This window comes from Limulus polyphemus, unplaced genomic scaffold (assembly GCF_000517525.1).
Source record: "Limulus polyphemus unplaced genomic scaffold, Limulus_polyphemus-2.1.2 Scaffold29, whole genome shotgun sequence".
Classification (NCBI taxonomy): domain Eukaryota; kingdom Metazoa; phylum Arthropoda; class Merostomata; order Xiphosura; family Limulidae; genus Limulus; species Limulus polyphemus.
This window is the reverse complement of record NW_013665639.1, coordinates 118,631-139,052: the sequence shown is the minus strand read 5'-3', so window position 1 is coordinate 139,052 and position 20,422 is coordinate 118,631. Positions and strand designations below refer to the sequence as shown.

Sequence of the window (20,422 nt, the reverse complement as noted above, 5' to 3'; positions counted from 1 at the left end):
TCTGTTTTTCTACGTATCTTACTTTTTGTTTCCTAATTTCTTGTTTAGCTAATTATTTCTTTTAGTCGCTTTGTCCAACATATTCTCTTATGCATTCCTTTCGATAGCCTTTCGGGGTTATTTGTTTTTGTTTAAGTCTTTTAAATTTTATTTATGCATATATATATAGTCTCTGCTTTATTCTCAGATTTCATCGATTTTTTCTTTCTGTTTCTCTTGTTCTTCTAATCATCTCATTATCATTTTTCACGGTTTATTTCTTATATTCTTACTTTCAGCAAATAACATCATAACCCACCGCCCTGCAGTGGTGGTGTTCTTGAACGGTGGAGGTACATTATAACATACCATCAGATTTACATTACACGCTATGCTTTTATCCCTAGTCATCACGTTCCATAATAACTTGTACCAACAAACATAGCCTATCAAAGAAGCTTCAAATCGCGTTATCCAATCACATTTTCCCCAAATATAACATATTCGTTTATGAAAGTAATATGAATGATGATAGAGATATTACGAATTGTAAGTTCAAGCACGTTTCTAGACTCCGTCACAGGATAATAAAGATCATGGAAAATAGGTTTTAGAACCTGGTAAATCCTGGTTGTTTCAAGCTTTCAGTGTCCTAGTTGAGAAGGACTGAACCTGCATGCGCTTACTACCTTGGCCTCAACATTAAACAGAAGAGCCTACTATTTTCATAGGTATAATTTCCATCACAAAATGTTATAAAAAATGTAGAGAGTGTTGTCTCCCTCTGTGAGTTTAATAACCATGTATCAGAGACCTACAGTGGGACACTAAATACATCGTGAGACAAAAAGTCGTTGTAAAACATGCAAACTAAGTTTGCTTAATCTTTTGCACTTTATGAATAAACAACAATCATGTTGTGCTCTTTTTTACAAAGCTGTATATATCTTTGATGGAAATGTGTACTTCTAAGGTACATGTGCTTCGTGTAGCTGTTTTATGGTTGTAGGGCAATGTTTCCAATAATAAATAATATACTTCTAAATATAAGAATCATTGCAGCTGACATAGATAAAAATGACTTTCCATGTTTGTGGTCTGATAAGAAGCTTTAATCTCTATTGTGATGTTGTTGCCACATCATTCAATGTTTATTTTGAGCTGATATCTACTAAAGTTTAATGAAACATTTCCAAACAAAGCTTGAAACGTATCTAAATATATTTAAATTCATATCAAGAAACGAAAGAAAAAAAAGAAACGTTTTATCTCAGTGACGAGCAAGAAGGATAAGTAGAATAATACTTAATTATTTTTAATAAAACGATTAGAAGCGTACAAAATAATTAGTTAAATTATTCAAACATTTATTACCGTGCTTTACACTTCTATATCGGATAAAGTTGCATCTGAAAATGCGTGCAAATACAAAATGCAATGGGGCATTTTGTCTTTTTTTTATCTACTTAATTTAGTTTTAATTGATATCCCATCATGCACATATTTCAATCACACAATAAAATAAAATTAAATGTGGTTTTCTACTGGCTAAACGTTCATATGTAGATGAATGGCAGGATGCAATATGAGTACTTTGAATTAAGAACTTTGTAACGTTTTTTCCTTCTTCTTTTATAAACAAAAACAAATGCAACACTCATGTTACGCATCGAGAAATATGTTCATAATACTCCTTCAGCCATTACAGTCTGCATGAACGATTCATAGCTAGGTGTATTGTTCGTATTGAACTTCGATAAATTGTATGTTAGCTCATAAAGTGAATTTTGAGATGTTATTTTTAATCATTTTGAAGCTTCTATATAAAAAAGAGATTAACAGTGAATTTTGTTCGAAGAAACATATTTTTTTGTGTGTTAGTGATACATAATGATTTTATTATTTTTTAAGCATACTCTTATCTCTTTAAAAGATAAAAATATGCTGAGTTCAAGAAAGTAAAAAGTCATAGCTGACGTTTCTAGCTTTCTTTAATAAGTGTTGCAGCATGAACTTATAAAAATAATTAAATTTAACTCATATTTAACCAGTTCATGAGATGAACATATTTATTTTTATACCAATGATTTAGTATATAATTATATAAATTATAAATAAAACCCTATATTTATAAAGAAAAACCTTGTTTTAATTACTTACAAAATCACACTACTGACCTGCATTGGTAACTAAATACAGAAAACATGCAAACAGCAAACAGATTGAGGAATAATATCTTGTTTTTGAATAACTTATTCTTTTAGCTCGTAAGTCTTGTGTTATGTTTTACCAAACGATCTGGCCCGGCATGGCCAGGTGGTAAGGGCGCTTAATTCGCAATCTGAGGGTCGCGGTGTCGAATCCTTGTCCCACCAAACATGCTCGCCCTTTCAGTAGTGGGGGCGTTATAATGCGACATCAATCCCAATATTCGTAGATAAAAGAGGAACCTAAGAGTTGGCGGTGGATGGTGATGACTAGCTACCCTCCCTGTAGTCTTTCACTGCTAAATTAGGGATGGCTAGCGCAGATAGCCCTTGTGTAGCTTTGCGCAAAATTCAATAACAAACAAACAAAACGATCTGAGTTCCTATAATCTTAAAAAGCCTAATCAAAACGTATAAAACACAAAAGAAAACATTCATTTTTTTTGTTTCTTAAGTAAATCAGACAGAATAAAATTAAGCTAGCTTTAAATCATTACATTTGTGTGATTATTCTTATTTTACATGATTGGTAAACACCATTGCATGATGTGCGTATTCCCTATTATGTTGTAGTACATTCATGATGTTAGAAAAACACGTAGGTTCAAAAAGTCTTGATAGAAATGAATAAAAACCCTATAACCTGAGCTAGTAATGAATGAAAACATTAAAATAATTTTCGTAATGCTTTTTTTCCATTAGTTTTATACAAGTTATTACTGAAATTTATTTGGCTCATACAAATATTACTATTAAGTAATTATTTTGTGACTCTACGTTATATTGCGGTTGGATATTAAAATTCAAGCATCACTACAACAAGTTCTGGCGGATTGATACAATAACAATCAGACAGCCAATATAAGTGCTCGTCTGGTGAAGGGAATAGCGGAAGACTTCTTCAGTGCGAGTAATAAGTGTGGAGAAGGAAACGACAATACAATTTTAACCATTTTTTTGTGTTTTTTTTCTATATTTATATAAGTCATAGGACGAGATACAGCAAAGAAAATCATTAACACTGCGCTATGTTTAACTGAGGTAGTTCTTCCATAACCACATGTACGTACATGAGTACAGAAAAGGTTAGTGTCTCAGCATTTCTTCGAATCTGCTTCTTATAATCTATTAAGAACGGCAAACTTTCAAAAATACAACGACCATGGTACATGTGAGGTAAGCGTTTAGCCTTATCAAATATTTTATTTTTATAACAGACCTTAAATATTATCATAACGTGTTTTATCAAATGATTAACGTGTAATATTTTTGTACGTTTGTCTTAATACCAATTCTATGGATGTGAAAGATAATTCATTCATTGAAAAATTCTCTATTTAAAATTAAACATTAGAAAGCCGATGTTCAAGAGCTGTATGGACTTGTATGACGGTACCCTATGTTTTTGGGACAATACGTTTTATAATATTTTACTCTTACGTTTTTGTGAGAATACGTTCTATAATATTTGTACTCGTATAATGATTGATGCAATGAACGATTGAGTTCACTTCAATTGACTAGAAAGGCAAATTAAGGTAATTGATAAAAAAAACAAGATGTAATCCTATTTATTATTTTCACTTTTTTAAACGATTAGCGCGTCTTATTTAGTTCTCTGTTGACTAAAAGAGGCCTAAATTAGGAAAATGTTTTGATTATTTTTCTGTTCAGATATAATTTGCCACTAATATGTTAGCTTTAAGTTTGTGTTCCCGGATTTAAGTGTAGCTAAATTATGAAACTTAGTAAGCATTACGGGAATTTACTTGATTTGTACAATCAAGCACCGTAATTACTGAGCTACTGTAATATAGATGTTACCTATTATTCATATTTGCTATAATCACCACTAAATCATTTTTGGCTACCCTTTCACTACAAAATAAGAAAATATGAACTTTGATAAGCTTGTTACACTAAGGCCAACATTTATGGTTAATTCATCCTCTTTAAAGCTATAAACGCAAATTAAGTACTGATGATTATATGTCTAATTTCTAAGCTAAATTTACAAATTCTAGTAATTATTCAACTAATCTAGAGCAAAAGATATAACGCTACTGACCATTCATATACATTAAGACTAACAATGCTCATGCTGGCAGTGTTACTTTATTCTAGATGAGCAACGAAACATCCAGTATTTTCCCATTTACTTTATAGCTATTACGTACACTGCTGACATTAATTTCTTCTGGAGCTAACACTGCGGGTGGCATTTACGTTAGGCCTAACAAATATATACAAACAACTATGGTATTCATTTTCACCTGGAGCGAACACCACAAATCTTATATCATTAATTATTCTACAGATAACAATACAGATACTGAATGCAATAATTTGCTCTAGAGCTAACAATACAAACATTGGGGACATCCCATTAATTATTCTAAAGTCAAGAATGCAAACATGAATTATATTCATTTATGATAAATACACTGATTCAATGATTGACTTTCAAACTAACAGTAACATTCATTTACTACAGAACTTACATAAAAAATACTAAGAACGTTAATTTACTCTAAAACTAACAATATAAACACTGATGACATTTTAGCTCGAAAAATATACACTTTGCACGAGTTCTTATTCATATTTAATTCATTTGGTGTTGTTTGTTTAAGCTTTGCATGTAAGCTTTTGCCTATTCTCATGAAACAGTAGCGGAAATCTTGAACAAATAAAAACCGAATGTCATAATAACGTATGCAACAGGTATGTCTCTTTAGAACTAATAATAATACACGGACTGTTGACTCTATAAAGAATACTCCAACGTGTTTTTCATATTAACTTTACATTGTAAGAGATAGCTTATATATTTTGAATGTACATTATAAATGGCACCTCGCATGATTTTGGTACTCGCTATACGTTATTAGGGATACTTCAGTATGTTATTCATGTGTGCTTTGTAAGAGATTCCTCAATGTGTATTTACTCTGTGAAAAATGTTATAAGCGTTACTTTAACAATTTATGGTGTGCACAAGATACGTGAATATCTTTTGGATGTGTACTTTACCTTTTAAGGAAAATCTATATGTATTTGATAAGCATTCATGTTGTAATAGATACCCTTGTCTGTATATTTTTGTGCTCATTATAATGCAATTGATACCTCATGTGGCATGTTCTTAAGTTGTATCTTTAATGTTGTAATAGATACCTTTATCTGTACATTTTGAGCTCATTATAATGTCATTGATACCTCGTGTAGCATGTTCTTAAGTTGCTTCTCTTCCTACGACATCGCTCCCCTAGCATCGTTTTATTCCTAATAGAAGTTGATCTTTTGAATCTCTATCCTGTTTTGGCTTCGACATTACGTATTATGTATTTTGAAATCCAGTTTAACTAATATTGACTTTAATCTGTATAAGACGTATACAGAAGATAACCATAACATCAGTACCTGCCGTATTCCTAAGCGCTTACGAAATGCCACTGATATAATAGAAGTTCGAGAAATGTCTAGTCTGTGCCTAGACAGATCAATCTCGACTTATCTAGGCACATTTACTCATGCAACGGTAGTTAGGTCAACTTGTGACGTGCTTCATCTTTAAATAAATAAACTAACAGTTAAATGGGGCCATCATTATAATTCCGTTAAAGGAATATATAAAATTTACCATATTGTCTTCCCTTTACGCAGATTAACAAGCTACTTAAGAAAATATATTTAAAACAGAACTCAAACATAAATAGAACAACATTTATTTGTTGGCGATCATAACATCTCCAGACTTACTTAGCAGCATTTTATCTTTAGTCCGACGAATATATTTAACTTTACAAGTCCACAAGTTTGAACAGCTTAGCCTTCAAGTAAAAGGAGCACAGCACTGACTAAACTTCAAGAAAGATAAGTGGGTTAGATAATTTACTAATGTATTAGATTATATGTGTGTACGTCCATATATACACACTAACACACATTGTATATATATATATATGTGTGTGTGTGTGTGTGTATATAACACCTAATCATTTCAAATATACATCGCTACAGACTAAAAGGAGAATTAAATTTCATCCATAGTAGTGTGTTCTGCAAATCGATTAAGCTGTAACATAAAATAATATTAAAAAATAATTAGACCATCATATCGCTCTTTAGCTATCTTCAAAACCTTAAAGGGGGTATAAAGATGCAAACGATACCTACTTTATTGGGGCTCATTCTCAGTATACAATTTTAAACATTGAATTAAATAAGCTTTTTTTTGCTCATTTGGTTTCCGGATTTTAATAATACTCAAGTTTTCTTTAATAAGGTCACTTTAGGAGATATAATGTAAGATGGTGTACATTTTAAGATAATCCATCTTTTCTGTAAATTATATTGAATACGTTTGGTCATATTTAATAAATCTAAAAAGCATACAAAAAGCTACAAAATAGGTTATTATAAAATAATCTCATACATAAATGATAAGCATTGTTTTTTTCTAAGTTATTGAAAAGTCTCAGCCATGCAGTCTATCACTTTTATGTAAATTGAAAAAAAACACATTTTATTAAATACATATTCCTAATTACATTAATAGTGAAAATACCAATATAAAACAATTTGCCTGAGTCATATTTCCTTTATATCGAACACCAGTTTAATGAAATAGTATTCCCTAAATGTCTATATAAAAAGTTTCGTCACAAACTTAAATCGTTGAGAACAGCTTTTCTTGTACGTCTTCTGTTCTTGTTAGGCATGTATTTGTTTTTGAAGTTTTAAATGAACTCCAACTTCCCACTTTATTGACTTTTCCATGTTTTTGTAATCTTGAACTGATCTGATATTTTTCTATACTGAAAGCTTAAAAAAGATACGCAATTACTTAGATTTTAAGCGCATTAAATATCAAACAAAACATCAAGTTGATTGAATTTTTCGCGTGAATAAAGTCATAAGATGAGCATATTGTGATCCAATTCATGTTTAACTAAAAGCTAAATTATTTTTGTTTATTTTTCCAAGACATTGAATCGGTTGTTTTATTGCTTCCCCGGATTTTAGTTATAGCAGAATTGATTTATTTAATTAGTTTGAAAGAAAAGAACTGCTCAAAAGTCATACACTGAAATATATATGAAGCTATTTTTATCGGATCATTCTGTGTGTATAATTTTCTGAAAGCTTTATATTACAGTATTACATAATTTCATAGTATCCATAACTATATAAAAAAGAAAAATCCAGATGGTATTGTATTACTTATTCAGACGATAGTCTGTAATATTGTTTTCTAAGGGGAACACTCTTCTATTGGTAAAACATTAAAAAGCAGTACAACATGCGTTTTTCTGTATAATTGAAATATTGTAATAACAAAACATACTGCATAACCTTTCATGTTAACCAGTTGTTTTTAAGTGTGTGTGTGTGTGTATTATGCCGTAAGCTTATACATTGACTAGCTCATTGGCGAAACAAACGTACATCTTCCATAAAAAAAGCACACTATATCTTCATAGCAAATTTCTTCAAATTTTGAATCCAGGTATATATTTTACCTTTTTTTTCCACAATTAATTATTCATCCCTTTTTTATTAAAACATTTTTAGCCTTCCTAACATGGAACAAACTTATGGGTGTGTTTTTGCTCGATAAAATATTTAGCTAGAAAGTTATTTACTCCTCTGCTTTTCAAGCACGGTTATAAAACAACATCGAAATATGAATGTCGAAGATGGAGCATATTTCTTCAGAAGAAAGCTAGAAGTTTCGTTTGCATTGCTTACGTGACATTAATCTACCTAGCCAGTATTTGAGTCCGTGCATTTTAAAATAATTTTATTATCCTTTTTAAACAATATCGGTTTTCATTAGTTTTTCAATAAATTTTCTTTTTATCAATTTCATAGAAAACTTTATATAAGCTAGGCATCCAAAAAAGTGGCCTTTGTCAGAATGTTTACAGCTGAAAATATAATTCACTTTGTCGTAAACATCCGACGGTATGCTTTTTCACGTTGCTTGAATAGTTAGTTTATACCTTCGAGACCTCTGAAGTGTTCCAGCACTGATTGCATTCTTTAATGATTCCCCTCTACCTTCCCTTTCACGTTCTTTTAGCTTACTATTTTTTGTTCGTCAAGTATTGTGCTAACGCAAACAAGACTGTAAAGTCACACACGTTGTGATTCATTCACCACGGACGCATCTTGTTCAGTAAATGGTTCATTGGTTAACAGTATCGATTTCGTTTAAAAAGAAAAAAGATAGACAGCAGAATCAAGTAGCTGAAAATGTACGTACCAACCAATAATACTTAAACTTTTTTGCATTACATGCTTGCACCCTGATAGCTCAACGGTATACTTGAGGGTTTGAACCTAACATTTGGGGTTTAATCCCTGTAGAGGGCACAACGCAAAATGCCTATTATGCAGTTCTGTGCTTTACATGAAACAGACGTTACATACTTAGATGGAGAAAAGTTATTTATGAAACGTTGTCGGAACTTCATAATTACTCTAAAGAAGAACAATAATCAGAAAGAACATTTTGTCTATTAGAAAACACATTTCTGGCAGTTCGTATTTTTAATAATGTTAACCACAAGTTCAAGTTGGAACTCTCATATTATGAAACAGTGCTGGTTCATATTCCAAAGTGTAACTTTACATCCTATATGACCTTCTAATAACTAATAGTTTTTATACAGTTCTCTACCAGTGGGATCTACATATTGCTTTAAATTGAAAAATTTTATGTTTTGGCCTGTTATAACATTCAATGTAAATAATTGGCCGAACAAAATAGGATGAAATCACTCATTTTCTGTGTAAAAAAAAAACAGAAGTATTTAGTGGAAATAACTGTAATACTGAGGGTATTTTATTTACTATTTTGACTCGTATATTATTAGGAGACTCTGTAACCAACAAAATTATAAAACTAGAAGCAAGTGGGTAGATAAATAGTTCAGAAAAAATTCATCTAAAAGCCGATAGGTTATGGAGCCCATTTTTAATTTCGGGGTCAATCGTACTGATGTTTTTTCTTCATATATGTTTAGTCAGTTACATAATTATGTTATAATATTTGTGTGTCTAAGAAACTTGAAAAACCGAAATGTTCAGATAATAAATTCGTTGCGTTACCTAAAAGGTATTCTATATTTTAAGGAAAATATTTTCATTCGACTGCACAATTCGGTCTGAAGCATCCAGAATAAAGATCTATTTAAGACTACCACTAACTTAGATTTAATACATCAAGATATAATTACGTTTCTGTAATATTCTGAACTACAGCGAATATCAGTTTTATTTTACTTTCACCATAGCAACACCACATTTTGCTAAGACAAATTATTTTTTTTCTGCACCAGGATTTTTAACGAATAAAGTTAAAGTCTCAACTTATTTATAAGGATGAAATAAATTATCAAAGAAAATATATACCGGAAATGTAGTCAGACATACGCCGATATGAACATAGGTAGGTGGGTTGCTATAGAAACACCAAAGATCTAGCCCACGATTTTTAAACAACAAGAAATCAGTAAAAACACATTTGCTGATGCTGACGATAATACGGAAATCCAACTATCGTTAAGTAAATACTTTATTTCGTTTGCAGTGCATTTGTTATTATTAAATAGCAAACAGATTCTTATTGTCGAGTTTTTTAAACAAATAAATGGGTTTACTTTCATTTACCACTAGTAACAAAATATTGTTGTAATTGTTCGCTCAATACTGTGTGTGTGTGTGAGGTGGGGATTTTAACTTGACGTAAAATTATACGTCTTTTTCTCTCCAAAAAATATTTTAGAGTGCAAATATCCGTTAATTACATGCAGCTAAGAAACCAACTTAATTTTTTATCTCAAATATAGAAACGCTTAGTATATTTTGTCTATTAAACATGTCATCGATCAGAAACATTCTACTAACCCATACTAGCGGTCAAAAATCCATTTCTGTAAAATGTTGGTATTCATTGTTGTGTATCGTGTTTCTTGTCTATTTGGCCTGATTTGATTTTAACACCAATAACTCACACAGAGAAGAAATGTCACTAACAGGAAAAACCTAACAAGTAAATACGTTTCGTGTTAAGCATTTCACCTGAAAAGCTTAATATAATAATGTTTTATATATACACATTTAATCTGAAAGGCTTAACAAATTAATACTTTACTTATGAACATATACAACGTATTGATATTTAAAGACTTAAATCAAGTTAACTCATTCATATATTTTTGATTCTTCAGTATTAGTTCATCCAAGTTAATGAGCTTATATACAAATATAATATTTATTATAATCTGAATCTCAACAAAATTCAAAACAGAATTTGGAGACTTTACCAATGGTTTTGTTTTATAATTGATAACATTATTTAGGTTTTTACCTGACTTATGCTCTGCAGGCCTGAATTTATTGAACGGGAATATTACAAAAAATTATCATCAAACTTGCTCTGTATGTAACGCCACCCAGTGGCACAGCGGTATGTCTGCGGACTTACAACACTAGAATCCAGGTTTCGATACCCGTGGTGGGCAGAGCACAGAAAGCCCATTGTGTAGCTTTGTGCTTACTTACAAACAAACAAACAAACTATACGTAACACACACTAAAAACAAGTACTACCCAACAGTGTCAATAGATATCCAACAGCCACCTGTTTGCTTTGTTAGCATCTATCTGTAAAAACACTGCGTTAATTAAAACATATTAGCATCTTATACATTATCAAAAATATAACACTATCAAAGAAATGAAGCTTCCCAAGAGTACGAAAACGAAATATTAATTTCATTAGACTTTAGTGACATACAAATTCGAGAAGTGGAGTATACATCTATTGATTTTTTTAACTTGTGCAATAGTACACTCAGCCTTCTAACCTAAACCAAACTTACTGTTCAGCTTGCTCTCTCTACAAACACTTTTAAAGTGTCAAACTCAAAGCTGGCTTTTTTATGTTCCAATTAGTTACTAATAATAACTCATTCTTTGTTCTGTTCAAAATGTTTATATTTCTAACTCAAACAATATCTATACATAAGATTATCCATGTTAAAGGAAAAACCTAATGACATTATATGCCTTAATGACATAATGAAAATGTGCCAAAATTGTAAGAAAATCAACTCCTAGTTTTAATAAAAACATACATGATATGAAAGTAAATATGTTTTTACTTAATAGCTTTTTTAACGTTTTCTAGTTATTACCTGTCATCATCTACGACTATTAGGAAAAAAAGGTCTTAAAAATCGTTTCGTAGAAAAAGTGACTATTTTGAAAAGTAAACTTTAGCTTTATATACTAATTCACAACAAACGTTTTTTTTTAACTTAAAAAACATCAGTTGTTGGTTTGTTATAAACCTCAAATTACAGGCTTGTGTAACTACGACTCATTACAGCTGAAGACCACTTATTGTATCATACTAGGTAATTTTATTTTTGTCAATCACAACACTCAATACCTCAAAATATAGTTGATATTCATATCAATTAACTTCATGGCGGAAACAGATACTTCGTAAAAAAAACATGTGCACATGCATAGAAACATTAAATTAATATCTGTAACTCTAAATATAAATCAAGTTTTCAACGAGTGCTGTGAAAATAATATGTTTCGTCAGACATTTCATAAACGTGATAATATATTTCCTATAGCGATAATTTCCAAATATATATAGCGTTTTTCATGGCTTTATCAATTTGTATGGTTTCCTCCTTCTGTAAAATTACTCTTTGGATTAAATTATCTTAAAAGGTATAGTGATCTGTGAATTAACTCTTTAGTTTCAAAGTCTTTCTTTCGTACAATATACGTATTTTTATCCAGTGGCTCAGTGGTAAGTCTGAAGACTTCTACCGCTAACAGTCAGGTTTCGATACTCTTGGTGAATACAGCACTTATAGCACATTGTGTAGCTTTGTGCTTAACAACAAACAAACAACTTTATTCAGTCTTTCTTTTATAAAATATGTAGAGATTTCATTCATATATTTCTTTTGTAAAATGTTTCTAGTTTCATTGATGTATTTCTTTTGTAAAATGTTTCTAGTTTCATTCATGTATTTCTTTTGTAATATTATTGCGTTTTATTCCTACCTTTCTTTTGTAAAAATATTTTTTGTTCATGTCCTTCTTTTGTAATATTATTGCGTTTTTATTCCTACCTTCCTTTTGTAAAAATATTTTGTATTTTTTGTCCATGTCCTTCTTTTGTCAAAATGTGTGCATTTTTGTTCATTGCAAGAAAATACTTAACTTGTATTCATAATAGAATAAAACCAAACATTCAAACCGGTACCGTCTACTCACCAAATTGATTTTACGCTCCACAGGAAACACGCATGTTAGTGAAGAGACAATTAACGCATTGTTTTCATCCTTTTTCATATGGATATAGCAGCTAATGTTTAGTACTGATGTAAATATTTATGTTAAACGTCATGTAGAAGTAGTTGCAATTTTTCTGGTCAAGATCAAGGAATTATTCTCTTTATCTAGCATAATTTTATCTTGATTTTATTATCTTAAGTACATCATTTTATCTATAATATGACTCTGTGAACAACTTTCTACTTAAACATTTTGCTAATCAACATATTAACAACAGAGTTCAACATTTCGAAAAAAATAATAAGTAGCAAGCTCATTAGAATTGTACATTAAAAGGTTGTAATACGAAGGTAAATCTAGTAAGTGATACATTTTACCTTAAGTCTTTCAATTAATATTTGTGAAATAAAGAGCTTTTTTCATGAATTTACTAATACTGAAATGAATCACTTCACTGCAAAGTGGAACCTTAAATAACATACACTTGTTTTTCACTCACCTGAATTATGTATTGAGCTTCCCCAGATTTGTATTAATACTGGTTTATAAGATTTCCTACTTTTTTGTCTGTCTGTTCGTTTGTCTTAGCTCAAAGTAACACAATGGATTATCTGTGGGACTCCAGTTCTAAAGTTGAGCTTTATAAGCCCTCACGATTATCGCTGAGTCACCAGATAACGTTGTTTCAAGCAACTTTAGTGATACGCTTACAGTATTGCCCTAAAAGTGCATTAAACACTGAGGTATTATAATTCTAGAATGACCTCAATCATCCATACACGAAACCAGCTAAAAAATAGCCATTTTTGTTCATTTTTAAAAATATCAATCGTTTATAAAGAAAATCTTCTTTCACTACACCAACTCTTGGAACATTATGATTATTCTTATCCAATAATTTATTGAAGATCATTTAATATTGTGCAGTCTACGTGCAAAAAAAAGAAAGAACAACATTTAATTTACAAAGTACTTTAACAATACGTTTCAATAAGGTCATTAAGAATATACTTACTGTAAGTTCTTAATGGCTTGGTACGACTGTAAGTTAGCTCAAATAGATAATAATATCACCTTCCTCCATAAATGTAAACAATATGACATATTTTTTAATGGGCAAATTACCTATCAACACTCCATGGTGTCAATGATTACCTCGTGAAATTTCAAAAATCAAATCTTAGGATAGGCTCAAATATCATCATATAAATAAAATGCATAACACATAGAATGAAATTAACAGCGTATACCTGAAGATAGTAAATACAGAACATACACTTCACGCACAGCTAGTTATACTAACATACACACTCGTGTACTAAAGGATTGTTACATAAAAAAACATCATAAAGTAAACCTCCTAACACTATATACATCTAAGTGCTCAGTAATAAACTAAAGTAAGTGACTTTAATAGAATAACAAAAAGTGTTGTAAATAGAAGATAAAATTTCACTCTAACGCTTAACAAAACTATCCACCCTAGGCAACTACAACTACAGAAGACAAATCTTACAGCCTATCGCAAGAAACAAGAAGAAACATCATTTTGAATCGAACCAAGCAAAGTCAGAAGTCCAGAAAGTCGCGATATGTTAGTTCCACTATAATACAACCATAATAAAATCTGTTCTCAGATCCTACGTTGTTTTTTTTGTTTTGTTTTGTTTTTCTGTACTAATTTTGCGCACAGCAACTCGAGGGCTATCTGCTCTAGCCGTTCCTAAGTTATCATTTATAGATTAGAGGGAAGTCAGCTAGTCAACACCACCCATCGCCAACTCTTGGGCTGCGTTTTTACCAACAAATAGTCGAATTGGCTGTCACGTTATAACGCCCCCATGGCTGAAAGGGTGAGTATGTTCGCTGATGAGAATCCGAATTTGCGACCCACAGATTGCTGGTCGAGCATCCTAACAACCAGGCAATGCCAGGTCTAGGGAACTTAAAGACAAACGACATTATAACAATTCTACAACTTCGATGTATCCAACATATTCACTAACAAACCGGTCATTGGAACAATACAGATACTCTGCCAACAGCTTTAAATTGGTAGGACTTTCAAGAAACTCGCCCAACTGACAATTACCATGATAACATAACTCACAATCTTTTATATCACACAACATACTACCAACGCTCTACGACACTGAAGTTAGCTCAAGTATGTTGATGGTACATTTATAAGATAATCACACACTACATTAAGATTCTATAATTCATAAACCACCTACACAGACAACATTTAGATCTACTATTCAAGTTAATGGAGAATACAATAACAAATTTTCATTCCTGGACGTGATGATTACCAAGATACATTACTCATATAGCACAGGGAACTTGCAAATACTGATAAGTACCTTCATCATAGATCAAACCATTCCAACTGTGTAGAAATGATCGGTCATAGACTGCTTGGTCTCCAGAATGAGCACGATTTGTAATACGGAAGAATCTAAGAAGAAAGGAGGAAACACATCACTAGAACCTTCCTTGTCAACGGATAACCTGAATTCTGGAAAAAGAGTAAAATAATGATAAACTCCAAGAATAAATAGGAATAAAACTACAGACACTCATATTCCTATATCAAAGTTCTCTCTGAAAACGTTCCTAAGTATGTCAGGGGTACGTTTACGGACTTAACGCTAAAATCTAGGGTTAGATGCCCCATACTGGACAGAGTTAACACTCTCGAAGCTAAACAAATAGTTAATTGATTCAAGGCTTATTGTAGGAGACTCCAGAGGAGTAGATAGCACACTAGCCTTTCTAAGAAGATGACCCAGGATCGAATTCAGGTAACTACTCCCCCCCACCCCCGCCCACACACACACACACACCAGAGTAATTCTTAAGACGTGTTTGAAGATGGCAGCAGATTAGCAGCCGAAACGTAAGATATAACTAATTGGCAGTTTATATGCAATTATAAGAAATCGTAACTAACTGATAGACTTAAGTAATTGTATTGGTTACTACTCATGACAATAGCTAATACACGATTGCCCCAACTTTATCATAAGTGAGTAATTTAATACCTAGAAGCCGATTTTTAATTGCCAAACTTCAAGCTGATAGTTTATACTTAGAAAGAGATACCTTTATTCATCATAATTTTTCATTTAGAAACTAATTCTTTCATTTTAAATTAAAACTCCAATCACAAACTCATTATTCGATATTTAGAAACCAACAGCCTGACATGTACTATTAGGACCGCCCTATGTTTTCCACATGCGTTGAACGGGTACGTCAACTATTATTCGATATTTAGAAACCAACAGCTTCGTTCGTCGTTATATTTCGAACTTAGTGTTTACCGATACCTGTCTTTAAGTGGCAGTAGTAAGTTTATGGTCTTACAAGGCCAAAATCTAGGGTTCGATTCTCTGTGATAGACAGAGTGCAGATAATTCATTGTGTAGCTTGGCATAAAAAAAACAATACCGATACATATGATCTTAGTCATATTTCAAGCATATATCCTTTACTTTGAAGCTTATAACTTCATTCTTCGTCAGTTATCAACTTCGAACTGAAATTATACCAAGAAGCTCATACTTTGTTATATCACACATCTTTGAAAATTAGTTTGATTATAATCGAACATCACAATATTATCTACGTAAAAACACTCTTGACATAAAAATAATTGTTTTAATAGGCACGAAATGTTGATCTCTGACATAGTTTTGAAATAGTCATAACGATGTGGATTACGTATATTAAGCCCTTCGTTGTATTTTCTTTTCCAAAATGTAGTGGCAGTTTCTATGTTTTCTCATAAGACACAACTATTTTAACATGTTTTATTTCGGTACCTGTAATTTATGCTTTTTAAAGAGTTTTATATCAAAAACAGTGCAGGAAGTTGTGATATACTCAATAAAATTATTTTAACTCACTATTATAGCTGAATGTGAAAGACAGAGAGAGAATTCATTTTAAATAAAGGTAATAGCTGTTTCCGGGGTCAAATTACGATGGAATTTGCTGTGAATTGCATATCTGAAAAATATCCACAAAATGTTTTTAACTTTGTCAAGTAGTTAGTAGCGGCCTAGTTGTTAGACTTTCGGGCTGAAGATCGATTTGGAGCCCGCGATATGCCACGAAAACACTCCACATTCACCCGTAGAGGCGTAATGAAAGTGATTGTCAGTTCCACTATTAGATTAAGAGTAACCGTATGGGTAGGTATGCCTGTCCCTTTATTTAATGTTTTATGAAATATTATGGAGATGTTTTCTCTAAACATATTTGGGAAATTTATCATTTATATTAAAGGTTTTAATACTATCTATATAAAATATTTATTATATCCTTACTATTAAATGACATTAGATGTATTGCAATAGCATCACGACCTAATTTATCATAGTATACAAGAAGCTATGAACAAGTTGAATTCTTAATATAAAAACATATCAAACCCTTCAAAGTTGTATATACGATATTTTATAATAATAAAAGTGATTTAAGTAATTATTTGAAATTGAATAATATTATCGCAAAAGTAAACTTTTATTTTTATTTAGATTCCTTAGTATGCATTCCCTTCATGTTTTTATCACACCTTGGATTTATAGCTCATATTTAGCGTTCAACCGAGTAAGCTTGTAGATTTGTTAAACTGGCCTTCTGCTGTATGTATTTTATTAATGCTGACCACAGAGATCGTAGCCTGCAATGTAAAAGGAATTTATAATTTGAAATATATGTAACAATTATACTATTTTAACGCGTGTTTAGCGCTTGGTATTAGCGCGATAATGGATTTGAAGTACACTTCATTTACTGGGATGTGCAAAATAGCTTGGTAATTGAAATTTTCGTAGTCAATTGCTTAAACATTACCAATAGTTAGTCTGTAAAATAATGGGTAAGAGTACGGTTTTTTCTGACATTCACAGAATTATAATACCAGATGCTCTATTAGCAGAAGCATCATAATCAAATACCATTTCTTTGACTGGCTGTTCACAAAAATCATATCGTATTAACCGTTGCAGTCGACAGAGATTATGCCTGTAAATAGAAAAAAAAACTTGTACCAACCGTTATTGACCAACCAAGTAAAAATAGTTTAGATAGGCTTGTAAAATATTGTACACGTTAGACTACGTCTCAGTTGACTGGTTACTTCAACAGTGGTCAGGTTTTGATTATCCTCAACCATATCTTGTGGAAGATATTAAAGTTTTGTGTGACAACCTACAATCAATTCGAAAACATTTCTCAGATACAAACAGGAAAACACGTCTTCATTGGTGTTTAGAGCGTAAACTGTGGGCAGCAAATGACTGATAGCATGTTATCTGGTTTATCCTCTTTTTTTAGTATGGATTGAGTAAAAATATGAAGAACATTAAATTAAGCATTTCACATCTCTTGTTTTTTTATGTTTTTTTCCTGCAGGCGATTTAATAACGTGGGAATGATTTTGTGAGAAGAATAAGTCTTTGGTTCCTTAAGAAAGATTAATAACATCCAGGGTGTACCTGAATGTTGTTGCCAGTTTTCATCCTAATGGTTGAGGATTCTAACATGACGATAATGCAGCATTCAACACCACCCTCACATTTTCTGGAGTTTATTCAAAGAATATGCATAACAGTATTGTATTATATTGTTTGTAATTAAGCACAAAGCTACGCAATGGGCTATCTGTGCTCTGCCCACCACGGGTATCGAAACCCGGATTCTAGCGTTGTAAGTCCGTAGACATATGCAGAATAACAGTAATTTCAAGCATCACATTGACCAGCACAATCTCGGTTCAATAGATCGTTTTGGAGATAGCTTAAACATTGCTTTCACCATCGTAATTTCCGATTGAAAGAAATATCTACACAATCTCATTCGTTACAGATCTATAAGAGTTCCTTTCAGAGAACTAAATCCGAAGAAGTAGGGGGTAACATGTTACTGAAATGTTTCTAAATGGTATATTTATGATTCAAATTCGATGACGAGGAACCCACTTTGAGACTAATAATGGCTGGAGACGGCTTATTTATGATGTTATTATTGTTTAGCTTAAGCTGTATAAATGTGGGGTTTAAATAAGACGTATGCTTTCCTACATTGTTCTTATGATACGTGCGAATTAGAAATATCCTTCATTAAATAATCTGATATCTGGTAGTATGTTAATTTCTTTATAATTTTGTTATATTTCAATCAACTCTAGTTTCCATTTCGCACAGAAGTTGCAACATTTAGAAATCTAAACTGGAACTTGATCTGCATTTATAGATTCACTTAACGTTCTTATACTTTAAAAATTGTAAATGCAGCACTTGCATCATTGAAGTGTATCCATGCTTTATTTGCTGTGATGAAACATAACATCACTTTTTACTCTAATATCTGCATGAATAAGAAAGAAGTTTTCATTCTTTGGAAACTGTTTATTGGAAAGTAAATATTAACTTATTTATTCTTTAAATGATACTTTCAATGAAAGATGAGCAACTTTATTTAATTTCTCGATGTGTTTTCTTCAACGACGTAATTTATATATATCTTTTTAATCATGACTCGTACTCCATACGTTTTTAATATATATAATAAAACTTATTTTTCTGACGCATACAGCTCGTCTTTCATTTTGCTATACAAGCTTAGCAAACCATTTTCATCAATGTATGCTTGCTAACTTTAAGTGTTGTGATTTTAACGCTTTAAATCAGGAGTATGCTTGGCCTAGAGCAAACTATAACTACTTTTCAAGTTTATTCTAGTATAAGTAAATTTCCTATCACTCTAAAAGTTAGCCATGGGGAAAATATTAAATATTTTTTGCAGTGATAAACATCAGTCATTTTATAGCATACTTATTAAATATTCCTACCGTTTTACAAACCAGTAGAATATTCTTTAATAATCCTTGTTTTTTCTTTTGCCATGTGCATTTTACTTTCCTTCTTACTTTATCTTTTCTTATTAACCTTTTATTATCCTTATTTCTTCTGTTTTTTGTATGCTACTTAGTTCTTATTCATTCTTCTGGTTCTGAACAACATTCAATTATCATTCCTTGAGGTATGTATGCTTTTCTATTCTTGTTTCTTCCTCTGATTCTGTACGTTGTTTACTTTTCCTTCTCTTTTTCTAGTCCTCATCCCGTTTTATGTTTCTACATAATTCTGATCCTCTTTACCTTTCTTGGTTACGCATTAACTCTGATTCATTTTTTGTTTTGTTTTCAAGAATTTTAATTGTCATTCCTTTACTTTACCTCATCCTACAAGCTTTCAACACTCCTTTTTTCTTCTGTTATTTTTCATTTTTGTGTTCCTTCTTATATTCTTTATGCTCTCTGATACTCTTTCATTCTTTTAGTTGATTATAATTTTCCTCAGTTCTTCCAATTTTGTATTCCTTTTTTGTTTGTTTTTAACCATTTGTGTATTATTTTTATTCTCCTTTATTTTTTTCGGTTTCATATGCCTTTTTATATTAATTCATCTGGTGCTCACGTTATTATACGTTTTCTTTATCACTTTTGTTCCTACATCTTTCTTTTAATTCTGTATGAACTTTGTTTGTTAGTTTTTTCTTTTGATTTTTCTTTCGCCTTCTCTATCTTTATAGCTTTCCCCATTCATTCTTCTGATTCTTTTGAAATTTTGATATTATATTCTTATTTTTGTATAATTTACGTTCTATTGAATGTTATTAATCTTAAATATTATAATGAATTGTTTCATTAGTAGGTCACCGTCACTGTCAGCGACATTTTTAGCCGTAATCTTAATAATATTTCTTGAAGATAGCTTTTATATGCGGAAACATCTGTTAGCTGAGTTCTTGCACAGATATTAAAATATAACGTTGATAAACGGAAACGTCGGCACATGTAGATATGTAGATCTTGAAAGTCG

General features: G+C 31.3%; 1 protein-coding gene across 6 annotated transcripts in view; it reads left to right on the top strand.

Annotated features, from left to right (window-relative positions):
* The first annotated feature begins 3,076 nt into the window (after nucleotides 1-3,076).
* The window catches only part of LOC106459607 (protein Tob1-like), a 24,576-nt gene continuing 7,230 nt past the window's right edge, over nucleotides 3,077-20,422 (top strand). For 3 of the 6 annotated variants that reach the window (XM_022386318.1, XM_022386311.1, XM_022386314.1), the window contains exon 1: nucleotides 3,102-3,362. The gene's annotated coding sequence lies outside the window, so the exon portion shown is untranslated. Of the gene's footprint in view, nucleotides 3,363-20,422 lie in introns of all 6 variants that reach the window. The other 3 variants (XM_022386334.1, XM_022386323.1, XM_013919242.2) reach the window with 2 other exon arrangements.